At 40.2% G+C, this 12570-nt stretch overlaps 1 protein-coding gene across 2 annotated transcripts in view; it reads right to left on the bottom strand.

The window, feature by feature from the left end:
- Positions 1-12570, bottom strand: part of LOC136878787 (beta-glucuronidase) — a 268892-nt gene that overhangs the window by 127111 nt on the left and 129211 nt on the right. The window lies entirely within an intron of this gene.

The raw sequence follows: 12570 nt of genomic DNA, 5'->3' as shown, positions 1-12570 counted from the left end.
CTTCCGTAAGTGTTTTGTTTGTCTAACACTGTCGTGTGTGATGTCTTTGCTCACTGAAGTTCTTTGGCGTCGTTTTATTGATTTTTCTTATTCGATGTAATTTGATGGGCTGTCACTTCATGTGCACTAACTGATTCATTAAAAGATTTATTGGTCCAGTGATCATGCTACTTTTCTTTCAACAAAATACCCGCACTCCCATTCATCGGTGCCAGCCCTGGACTTCATGAAGAAACAAAAGACGGCGCAAGCAGCGGAATGCAACATAATGGAGTCCTATTTAAAGCTAGTAAATACGGATACAGTCCGCCTCTGTGGTGTAGTGGTTAGCGTGATTAGCTGCCACCCCCGGAGGTCCGGGTTCGATTCCCGGCTCTGCCACGAAATTTGAAAAGTGGTATGAGGGCTGGAACGGGGTCCACTCAGCCTCGGGAGGTCAACTGAGTAGAGGTGGGTTCGATTCCCGCCTCAGCCATCCTGGAAGTGGTTTTCCGTGGTTTCCCACTTCTCTTCCAGGCGAACGCCGGGATGGTACCTAACTTAAGGCCACGGCCACTTCCTTCCCTCTTCCTTGCCTATCCCTTCCAATCTGCCCATCCCTCCACAAGGCCCCTGTTCAGCATAGCAGGTGAGGCCGCCTGGGCGAGGTAGTGGTCATACTCCCCAGTTGTATCCCCCGACCAAGAGTCTGAAGCTCCAGGACACTGCCCTTGAGGCGGTAGAGGTGGGATCCCTCGCTAAGTCCGAGGGAAAAACCGAACCTGGAGGGTAAACAGATGATGATGATGAAATACGTATACATATTTCTTGCTAGTTACAACGGTAGTTCTTAATCAATCTCCGATTTGAGACTTTATTCGAGTAAAATCAATGATTTTCTTCAATTTCTAACAAATATTACGTGACAAATAATACAGTGATATTCGTGGATCAACATCATTCACATAACCGATATGAGTTGCTAGTGTTAAGTGATATCTGCAAGAAGGGCTTCAGTCCAGGCCTGAAGCCCTTTCTGCATATCACAACGAACACACACTACCCACTATAAACTATTATGTTGGCGACAATGTCGCGTTCATTGTCGATACCAATGATTTGATTTAACAGCTGGATATTGAATGTTATGTAACGGTGAAAACAGTGATATAGGTAGTGGGTTTGTCGTAATAGATGGAATATTGTTTGTTCTCAAGTTGTCAAATTAATATGGACGGAAGTAAAAAAGGAAGGAGTGATCCGGGTGTGTGGAAAAGAAATAAAATAAAAGCAGCAAGGTTGAAAGGGGAAAAATATATGAACTACAAAGGCAAATAAATTGCAGGAAGGAAAACTGGTCCCGCATGTTCTAGTATCTGTTTCATTCTGTTATTTATATGTTTCTGTTTACAAAAATAACCCCATTTTCGTAGATGAACTAATAAGCACTACCCTATCTCGCTTTAATATATTTCAGTCACGTTTAGGTTATGTTTTATTTTAATGTTTTGTCCTGTTCAAGAGACAAGGAATAGCAAATTATTTAATATTCATTCTAACCAATTTATTTTAACGTAAATGCTATCACGTTTCTGTTTTACAGATGTAGAATGCAGTGCTTTCAGTCCTTGTCGGGCGCAGATCAAGACGCAATCCTGGTACGATTTCATGACTTCAAGTCCAAGAATGAGCAGGGCATTTTCATTCAGGGATTGATAGACGTTCTTCCTGTACGACGTCGCAAAAGAAAGGAAATCGTGATAGAAAAAAAATCCAATTCGTTCAAATATCATGTATCGATGAATGAGTTAAAATAGAATGTATGCCTAAGGGAATTTTTGTCCCTTTTATCTATTTCTAAGAAAAGAGTGAAACGACGGGGTTATGTCGGTTGATGCGCTGCCCTTCGAACCCCAACTTGGCAGGTTCGATCCTGTTTCAGTCTGGTGGTATTTGAAGGTGCTCAAATACGTCAGCTTCGTATCGGTAGATTTACTGGCACGTAAAATAACTCCTGCGGGTCTAAATTACGATTCCGGCGTTCCCGAAAAACTGTAAAAGTAGTTAGTGGGCCGTAAAGCAAATAACATTTGTATTACTACATCTTTACGGGATTTATTTAGATACAAGAGCCCTCCACATCCAATCGTTGCGTTGTGGAGTGTGGAGTCGTGTGTTTCTATAGAAACGAACGCAGATTACTTATGTTTGCGCAGGTGTCATCTGCTAATCACACTTCACTGGACCGAGCTCGATAGCTGCAGTCGCTTAAGTGCGGCTAGTATCCAGTATTCGGGAGATAGTAGGTTCGAACCCCACTGTCGGCAGCCCTGAAGATGGTTTTCCGTGGTTTCCCATTTTCACAGCAGGCAAATGCTGGGGCTGTACCTTAATTAAGGCCACGGCCGCTTCCTTCCCACTCCTAGACCTTTCCTGTCCCATCGTCGCCATAAGACCTATCTGTGTCGGTGCGACGTAAAGAAAAAAAAAGAAAACACTTCACTGGCAGTTATGTTTTTCATTTTCTTCTAATTTGATGTGTTCTGTATTCATTCGAAGATACTGTTTCAGTATTTGAAGACATGAAAAAACAATTCGCTCTACATTATCCATTTGAACCACAGTGCGTGGGCCACTGTCCGTGGTTTCCCATTTTCACACCACAAAAATGCTGGGGTTATGACTTAATTACGGCCACGCTCGCTTCCACCGCAGACCTAGACCTGTCAGACGCCATCATCACCATAATTCCTGTCTGTGCCAGTGCGACATAAAACAATTAAGAAGAAAATGATCATCTTCCACCGCTTTTCCCACAGCCTAGAGGGATCGAGGTGCAAACTTTGTCCCTCGTATGGATTTGACTCTGTTTTACGGACAGATGCCCTTTCTGATGCCAGACATGTTGAGCTATTTTCACTACCGTGGTGTGCTGTGACAAATACAAACACCCTGTCCCCGAGTCAGGGGAAATAAACCAGACGCGATTAAAATCTACGACCCAGTCGGAAAACGAATCTGCACCTTCTGAACCGAAGGCTTTAATGCTGACCATTCAGCCAATGAGCCGGGCACATTCTCTAAAATATAATCAAGAATAGTTTAAAATAATACCACCGGGCGAGTTGGCTGTGCGGTTAGGAGCGCGCGGCTGTGAGCTTGCATCTGGGAGATAGTGGGTACGAATCCCACTGTCGGCAGCCTTGAATATGGTTTTCCGTGCTTTCCCGTTTTCACACCAGGCAAATGCTGGGGCTGTACCTTAATTAAGGCCACGGCCGCTTCCTTCCAACTCCTGGGCCTTTCCTATCCCATCGTCGCCATAAGACCTATCTGTGTCGGTGCGACGTAAAGCAAATAGCAAAAAAATAATACTAAATAATACAGCTACCGTGTGCTGGCATTTTAATTTGATGCCATTTATGCTGCCTGTGTGTCAATTTTGACGTTCCATTTTACTCTACCAGATGGTAGATCTCTGTTCCGTGATGTGTGGCTGAGTGTTAATTAATTTTGTCGGGCAAAAACCAAATAAGTGACCAGAGATTAACATGCCGATATCGTACGACATGGAGTGTTGAATGGACTTCATTTCCGCCCTCAAACGTCCGACTACCTCCACCGGGTTTGTTCCCAAGGTTGTGGGATTTGGAGGCGAACACTCTACTACTGATCCACACTCTTCAGCCTTAGCACTGGTTTTCTCTGCTGCTGACTACTGTGCTCCAGTGTGGATGAATAGTCCGTATACAAAGTATATTGACCCACAATTGAATACCAGCATGCGTCTTATATCTGGCACCATCAGATCAACTCCAGTTCACTGGCTCCCTCTGTTGTCAGGAATAATGCCACCTGACTTACGAAGATCCAGAGCTCTTGTTCGAGCGTACAACAAGATCTGCAAGAATCCTCTGCTACCTGCTCTAAATGACATACCAGCTCTTAGTCTCAAAAGACTGAAATCACGACATCCACCCCTTTGTGATGCTGCTCTGAAGACGTCCTCCAACTTCAATGCTTTGGAGGAGTGGAAAGGCCGCTGGAATAACTCTCCCAACGTGCCCCTGCATAACATCTTCAGATGGGAAAATATTGCAAATGGATCCCAACTACCACGTGCAACTTGGTCCAGACTGAACAGGATCAGGACAGGTCATGGAAGGTGCAGGGATTCTCTCTACAAGTGGAACTTTGTACCATCTCCAGAATGTGACTGTGGAGCCCCTCACCAGACTATTCCCCATATTGTAAGCGAGTGTCAACTGCGGGCTTATCCAGGTAGTTTGGATGACTTCCTATCTCCAACAGCGGAAGCACTACAGTGGATTGACAAGTTGGACATTCAGATATAAGAGATAACACTAATGCCTGTAGTGAATCAATGTTTTTGTTATTGTGTACACATTGTATATTATGTATTTAATTTCCTTGCCATACGCTAATAATAATAATAATAGAGAGATCTATACAAGGTGTATCCGTGATGATGTTACACACTTTCAGCGATGATGGAGGATAGCAAATGGATTCATTTGAGATAACAGGGCGTAGTCCGGAAACGTTCGAGTCAAAAGTTATCAATAATCCAAACTGTTTAACATCCGTCCGTTCTTAACAGACGCCGGTCCTGTTTCGTGGCCCACTCGTTTACCTGATCTCACCCCACTTGATTTCTTCTTGTGGGGCCACGTGAAAAGCCTTGTGTATGAGACACCTGTCCAGACTGAAGAGGATCTCTTGGCAAGAATTCTCGCTGCCTGCGATGCTGTTCAAACGACACCGGGATATGCGAACGGGTACAACAGAACTTTGTGCGACAACGCCATGCCTGCATTGACGCGGGAGGACGCCATTTCGAACATTTGTTGCAAATGGAGCAGCTTGTGAAACTTGTGCAGGTAAACGGACTTAAATGAGAAGAATTTTGCTTAAGTTTTGATCCAATCGTTTCCGGAATAGGTTACTTATCTCAGATTGATACATTTGCTGTCCTCCATCCTCACTGAACATGTGTAACATCATCACGGATACACCCTGTATTATTTTTTGCCAGTGGTTTAACTTCGCAGCACTAACACTTCGAACGTATTCGGCAACGCAAGGAAGGGAAAGGGCTAGGATTGGGAAGGAAGCGGTCGTGGCCTTAATTAAGGAACACCTCCAGCATTTATCTGGTGTAAAAATGGGAAACCACGGAAAACCATCTTCAGGGCTGCCGACAATGAGGTTCGAACCCACTATTTCCCGCGCGCCCCTGAGAACCGACCTTATTCAGACCATCATATGAAGGAACAACAGCAAAACATTAATGTGTTCTATTCTCTCCTGACAAAAAAGAAATACGATTGTGTGTCCAACTCTTGTCCCGTTTCTCTACGCAGTCGTGTATGAACCTATGAAGGGAGATTAATTTTCGTCTGTGAGGATGGGGCCCTACCTGTGATGAATTCTAATGATGAAGACGGCACACACACCCAGCCCCCGACCCATTGGAATTAACCAATGAAAGTTAAAATCCCAATCCGGTCGGGAATCGAACCTGGGACCCTCTGGATCAAAGGCCAGCACGCTAACCATTTAACAACGGAGCCGGTCATGGTATATGATAGTAAGAAGGGATGGAGTGAAACCCGGTGCCGGCACATAGCTAACTCACCTCGAATAGCACCAAGGCTTAATATCTCCATCCGACGGACGAATCACCAACAGTCCTCACTCCATATGAACACTGCATAGAGGTTTGGAATTAAATCCAGACTTTTGGCACTCAATCTACTGATTAGAAATTATATACCACCACCTCTACCAGCCTCCATTCTGATGGTGGATTTTTTTTTTTTACCAACGGGACTCGAACCAGCTAGCCACGGTGTCAGACCATATGGACTTCACGCCTTAACGATCATGACCACGAGGCGTGCGACAAAAGAAATGTCAATTCTGAGAGAAAATGGAAGACCAGCGACTACTCAATTTGGGTCACGGAGCTGAGGAGCTTGTGTTCGAGAGAAATTGAAGTTTTGGACGAACATATTCACATGGTGGAGTGGCCTCCACATCAACAGCCTGTATTGTTCCCTAAAGGCGGGTTACTAGCCTTATAGCTCTAGACTCTTGAGGGTTTGATGACCGTGGCTTTGTGTATGTGTTCAAGGTTTCATCTTGGCTGGTTCAAGGTCTGACATCCAGCGAAAGTTCGTGGTCATCATAAAGTAAGGGAGAAAGTGGATTGGCTACAAATCTAAAGAAACAACTCTCAGCTGGTCTTACTGACGGCCTTCAGTGGCTTCCACAGTATTTCACGACCTCCAAACTCTGAAGGTGAAAAGTGGACTAAAACAACGTGGGACTGCTCAGTCAAGTGTTTATAATACTCACTTTGTAACAGGCAGAAATATGATCCTCCAAGTACGTTTTTTGTTTGTTTTGTTTTCGCAGTATGGTTTACGTCGCTCCGATTCAGGTAGATCTTGTGACGACGATGGCAGGGCTAGGACTGGAAAGAAAACGACCGTGGCATTAATTAAGGTACAAATTTGATCCGTGAATCACGAGCTTGTGAAGCGGAGAGCTTAATCACTGCGCTACGCGTTCGTGGTGTGAATGTAGTCCCGTGCTGGTCTTGTGAAGCACTCTCTTACCGCGCTCGATAGTGTAACGGACTCTTCACTTCATCGGCAACTACTGTTATGAATTCGCCACGCACATAACCTCTTTTCTACGATTAGTATGGACTTACCCTCATCATGATATAAACTGCATTTTTTCTCCAACTAGAACTTGCATACTTCTGTGAACTTGCATACTTCATACTTTGCATGAACTCTACTCTATTCATCTTCACCATCTTCGATAAACTAACTTCTTTTTTGCCGGCTGACGTCACGTGACCGCCTGGTTTATTCGCGCATGCTTCACTAATCTCTGGAATCTTCCAGATATATTTCTCATTCTACTCCACACTATAAATACCTGGCCTTCCTCTGGAAATATTGAGATGGATTTAGGCCTGTGTGGGGGGAGCAACATCCTACGTCAACTTCGTCCTTAATTACATGTGCCCAGAAGTCTTCATTTGCGGGCAGTTCAATTTGCTTCATGATGAGGTATGACAAACTGATTTTTTTACTGTAAATACAGTCAATTGCATTGGGACAGACTTTCCCTGCAAAATTAAACTGGGAGCATGGCATTTCCAGGCCGAAATTTCACTTGCCCCTTTTGTATTTAAAACTTTTCATTGACGACCTTCGTAACAACTTTCTTTTGAAGTGTGCGTGTGGTGTATTGGCAACTGTGCGACTTCTACTGTACACACACTTCTATTCGTTCAGTGCTTCGGGATATTGTGAAACTGGTTTAATGGAACTACATTGTGATTATTCGGCTGTAGAACTACGTTACCTAGTGTTAATCTGTGTGATAACGGAAGTTGTGGTGACCTGCATATAGTAGGCCTATTTGCATTTTGCTCAGATAATTTTTCAGCTGGTATACTTGAATTTGCTAACTGAACATCTTCCCTTTCTTGTCGTTCTGGGTTTCTCTTTTTATTGCAGTATCCATCCTTTCCTTGTTTGTCCCTTTCCTTTCCTGCGGCATTTTCTCTTTTTTCCTTTCTTTCTCTTGGATATCTTATCTCTTTTTTTTTATAATGAATTTGTAATCCGTGTAAGTGGTTGGGAAATATTTGTATAGTCCTCCTTTCATGTAAATTGTCAGAGGTTTGATTTATTATTTCAATCTATATATATATAAAATAACTTGTCCTGACTGACTGATTCATCATCGCCGAGCCAAAACTACTGGACATAAAGAGATGAAATTTTGGGGATATATTCATATTAAGACGTAGGTGCTCGCTAAGAGAGGATTTTGGGATATTCCTTCGCTAAGGGGGTGAAAACGGGGGTGAAATTTTAAAATGAGTTGCTCTATATCTCAAAACTTTAAAAGTTTACAGATGTAAAAATTGGTATTTAGAATCGTCTTTAAAAATAAGGAAACACGTATTTTTTTGTTTTCAGAAAATCCCAATAGGAGGGGTGAAAAAGGGTGAAAATGGGGAAAATGGGTTGAATGCCTTTAATCAGGATACCGGTACCTATATCTCAGAAACTGAAGATATTACAGACCTGAAAATTGGTACGTTTGATCTCTTTTAAAAATAAAGAAACACGTATTTTTTTGTTTTTGGAAAATCCAATTAATGGGAGGGTGAAACGGGGGTGAAATTTTAAAATGAGTTGCTCTATATCTCAAAACTTTAAAAGTTTACAGATGTAAAAATTGGTATTTAGAATCGTCTTTAAAAATAAGGAAACACGTATTTTTTTGTTTTCAGAAAATCCCAATAGGAGGGGTGAAAAAGGGTGAAAATTGGGAAAATGGGTTGAATGCCTTTAATCAGGATACCGGTACCTATATCTCAGAAACTGAAGATATTACAGACCTGAAAATTGGTACGTTTGATCTCTTTTAAAAATAAAGAAACACGTATTTTTTTGTTTTTGGAAAATCCAATTAATGGGAGGGTGAAAAGGGGGTGAATTTTTAAAATGAGTGAATCTATATCTCCAAACTTTTAAAGTTTGCAGCTGTAAAAATTGGTATTTAGAACCTTCATTAAAAATAAAGGAACACGTATTTTTTTGTTTTCGGAAAATCGCAATAGGAGGAGTGAAAAGGGGCTAAAAAGTGGTTGAATGCCTTTAATGAGGGTACTTATATATCAGAAACTGAAGATATTACAGACCTGAAAATTGGTGTTTGGGATCTCCGTTAAAAATAAAGAAACACGTATTTTTTGTTTCTGGAAAATCCAATTTGAGGGGGGGGGTGAAAATGGAGTAATATTCTAAAATGAGTGTATCTATCTCAAAATTTTTAAAGGTTATATATGTGAAAATTGGTATTTAGAATCTCCTTTAAAAATAAATAAACACACGCATTTTTTCGTTTTTGGAAAATCCAAATATTGGGGGGTAAAAAGGGGGGAGGGTAAATTTTTTAAAATGAGTGTGTATACATCTTAAAACTTTAAAATTTACAGATGTAAAAATTGGTAGTTAGAATCTCCTCTAAAAATAAAGGAAAACGTATTTTTTTGTTTCCTGTAAATCCCAATAGGAGGGGTGTAAAAGGGTGAAAAATGGGTTGAATGCCTTTAATGAGGATACATATATCTCAGAAACGAAAGATATTACAGAACTGAAAATTTGTATATGGGATCTCCTTTAAAAATAAAGAAACACGTATTTTTTAGTTTTGGAAAATCCAATTAATGGCGGTTAAACAGGAGTGACAAATTTTGAAAGACTATATCTACAGAATATCTTGGAAACGTAAAATGTTACAGACGTAAAAAGTGGGTGTTGGTAATCTCCTGTAAATCTAAAGAAACATAGGTGATTTGTGTTTGGAAACTCCACTTAAGGGGAACTCAAAAGTGGTGAAATTTTAAAATAGGAATTTTTACAGTTTATCTCAAAAACCTTAACATGTTACAGAAGTGAAAAATGATATTTTTTATCTCTATTAAACATAAAGAAACGTGTATTTTTAGCTTTCGGAAATACCACTTGGGTGAAGGGGGGGGGGGGTTAAAGTGACTGAAGATGGTGTTGAATTCTTTTAATTAGGCTACTGATATCTTAAAAATGAAGATGTTACAGACGTGAAATTTGATATTTGCAATCTGCTTTAAAAATAAAGAAATACGTATTCTCGGAAAATCCAATGAATGGGGGGAGGGGGGTGAAAGAATTGAAAAATTAATTGAATTAATTGAATGAGAATACATACATCTAATAAAAACTAAATTTGTTACAGACGTGAAAATTCGTATTTGGATCTCCTTTAAAAACAAAGAAAAACGCGTTTTGGGGGAAAACCATCTTGGAGGGCGGGAGTGTAAAGGAGTTGAATTCCTTTCATGAGGACACATAAATCAAAAACTGAAGAAGTTAGACTCGTGATAATTGGTATTTAGAAGATCCTTTACTATTAAAGAAACAAGTATTTTTTGCGGGAAAATTCACTTAGAGGGGGGGGGGGGGGGAGTAGTGTGAAATGAAGTGAACAAAGTAAATTATTTTTATGGGGATACTTATATCTCAAAACTGAAGGTAAGGTAGTAGACGTGAACATTGGTGTTTGAAATCTTCTTTAAACATAAGAAACAAGCCTTCTCTTTTAATTTTTTTTGGGGGGGGGGTGCCGGCAAATAAACTTAACGGCGGTGGGGTGTAGAAGGAGGTGAGACCAATTGATTTTACTGTTCTTAATGTACTTATAAGGATCCTCGGCAGCGCGCCGGCCTCTCACAACTGGGTTCCGTGGTTCAAATCCCGTTCACTCCATGTGACATTCGTGCTGGACAAAACGGAGGCGGGACAGGTTTTTCTCCGGATACTCCGGTTTTCCTGTCATCATCCATTCCAGCAACACATAATAATAATAATAATAATAATAATAATAATAATAATAATAATGTTCCGGACCGTCGTCAAATGTGCGGACCGCGCTGGAAACGGCTCCTGGACGGGTAATGACTAAGAATGCAGTCCGGCCGCGGGTTCAGTGCCTTCTAGGCACCCAATATGACACCACGCCGGATCTCCTGAAGGATTTTATCCATATTAAAAATGATTATAGGAAAAGATGGCAAAGATTTACGGACCCAACTGACCGGGAGGAATACCTGAGCCTAGCCCGGGAAGTACGAAATCGATTGCTGGAAGAGAAGATTGAAAAATGGGAGGAAACGTGCCGTAATCTAATAGAAAACGAGTCAGATCGGGAATTTTGGTGGGTTCTCGCAGAAAACGGGTCAGACCGCGAATTTCGGCGGATTATATATCTAAAACAATAAGCATTCAATTCTAAATTTCAGTATAATACCGTAGCGAAGCACGGGTATCTTGCTAGTATATATATAAAGTAGCTTGCCCTGACTGACTGACTGATTCATCATCGCCGAGCCAAAACTACCGGACATAAAGAAATGAAAGTTTGGGGATATATTCATATTAAGATGTAGGTGCTCGCTAAGAGAGGATTTTTGGATATTCCGTCGCTAGGGGGGTGAAAAGGGGGGTGAAATTTTAAAATGAGTGTGTCTATATCTCAAAACTTTAAAAGTTTACAGATGTGAAAATTGGTATTTAGAATCTTCTTTAAAAATAAGGAAACACGTATTTTTTTGTTTTCAGACAATCCCAATAGGAGTGGTGAAAAAGGGTGAATAAGGGGTTGAATGCCTTTAATCAGGATACCGCTACTTATATCTCAGAAACTGAAGATATTACAGACCTCAAAATTGGTACTTTTGATCGCTGTCAAAAATAAAGAAACACATATTTTTTTGTTTTTGGAAAATCCAATAATGCGAGGGTGAAAGGGGGGGGGGTGAATTTTTAAAATGAGTGCATCTATATCTCAAAAGTTTTAAAGTTTAGAGCTGTAAAAATTGGTATTTAGAATCTTCATTAAAAATAAAGGAACACGTATTTTTTTGTTTTCGGAAAATCCCAATAGGAGGGATGAAAAGGGGTGAAAAATGGGTTGAATGCCTTTAAAGAGAATACTTATATCTCAGAAACCGAAGATATTACAGACCTCATAATTGGTACCTTTGATCGCTTTCAAAAATAAAGAAACACATATTTTTTTGTTTTTGGAAAATCCAATTAATGCGAGGGCGAAAAGGGGGGTAAATTTTTAAAATAAGTGCATCTATATCTCAAAAGTTTTAAAGTTCAGAGATGTAAAAATTGGTATTTAGAACCTTCATTAAAAATAAAGGAACACGTATTTTTTGTTTTCGGAAAATCCCAATAGGAGGGGTGAAAAGGGGTGAAAAATGTGTTGAAGGCCTTTAAAGAGAATACTTATATCTTAGAAACTGAATATATTACAGACCTGAAAGTTGGTATTTGGGATCTACTTTAAAAATAAAGAAACAGGTATTTTTCGTTTTGGGAAAATCCAAATAATGGGGGGTGAAAAGGGGGGATGAAATTTTTAAAATGAGTGTACCTATATCTCAAAACTTTTAAAGTTTATAGATGTAAAATTTGGTATTTAGAATCTCCTTTAAAAATAAAGGAACACGTATTTTTTGTTTCCGGAAAATCCTAATAGGAAAGGTGGAAAAGGGTGAAAAAGTGGTTGAATGCCTTTAATGAGGCTACTTATATTTCAGAACCTGAAGATATTACAGACCTGAAAACTGGTATTTGGGATCTACTTTAAAAATAAATAAACATATTTTTTCGTTTTTGGGGAATCCAAATAATGGGGGGTGAAAAGGGGGGGTGAATTTTTAAAATGAGTGTGTCTACATCTTAAAACTTTAAACGTTTACAGATGTAAAAATTGGTGTTTAGAATCTCCCTTAAAAATAAAGGAACACGTATTTCTTTGTTTTCTCTAAATCCCAATAGGAGGGGTGTAAAAGGGTAAATAATGGGTTGAATGCCTTTAATGAGGATACATATATCTCAGAAAATGAAGATATTACAGAACTGAAAATTTGTAAATGGGATCTCCTTTAAAAATAAAGAAACACGTATATTTTTCCTTTTG

Source organism: Anabrus simplex, chromosome 8 (genome assembly GCF_040414725.1).
Source record: "Anabrus simplex isolate iqAnaSimp1 chromosome 8, ASM4041472v1, whole genome shotgun sequence".
Lineage (NCBI taxonomy): Eukaryota > Metazoa > Arthropoda > Insecta > Orthoptera > Tettigoniidae > Anabrus > Anabrus simplex.
The sequence above is the reverse complement of the archived record's forward strand: the minus strand, read 5'-3'. Positions and strand labels throughout refer to the sequence as shown.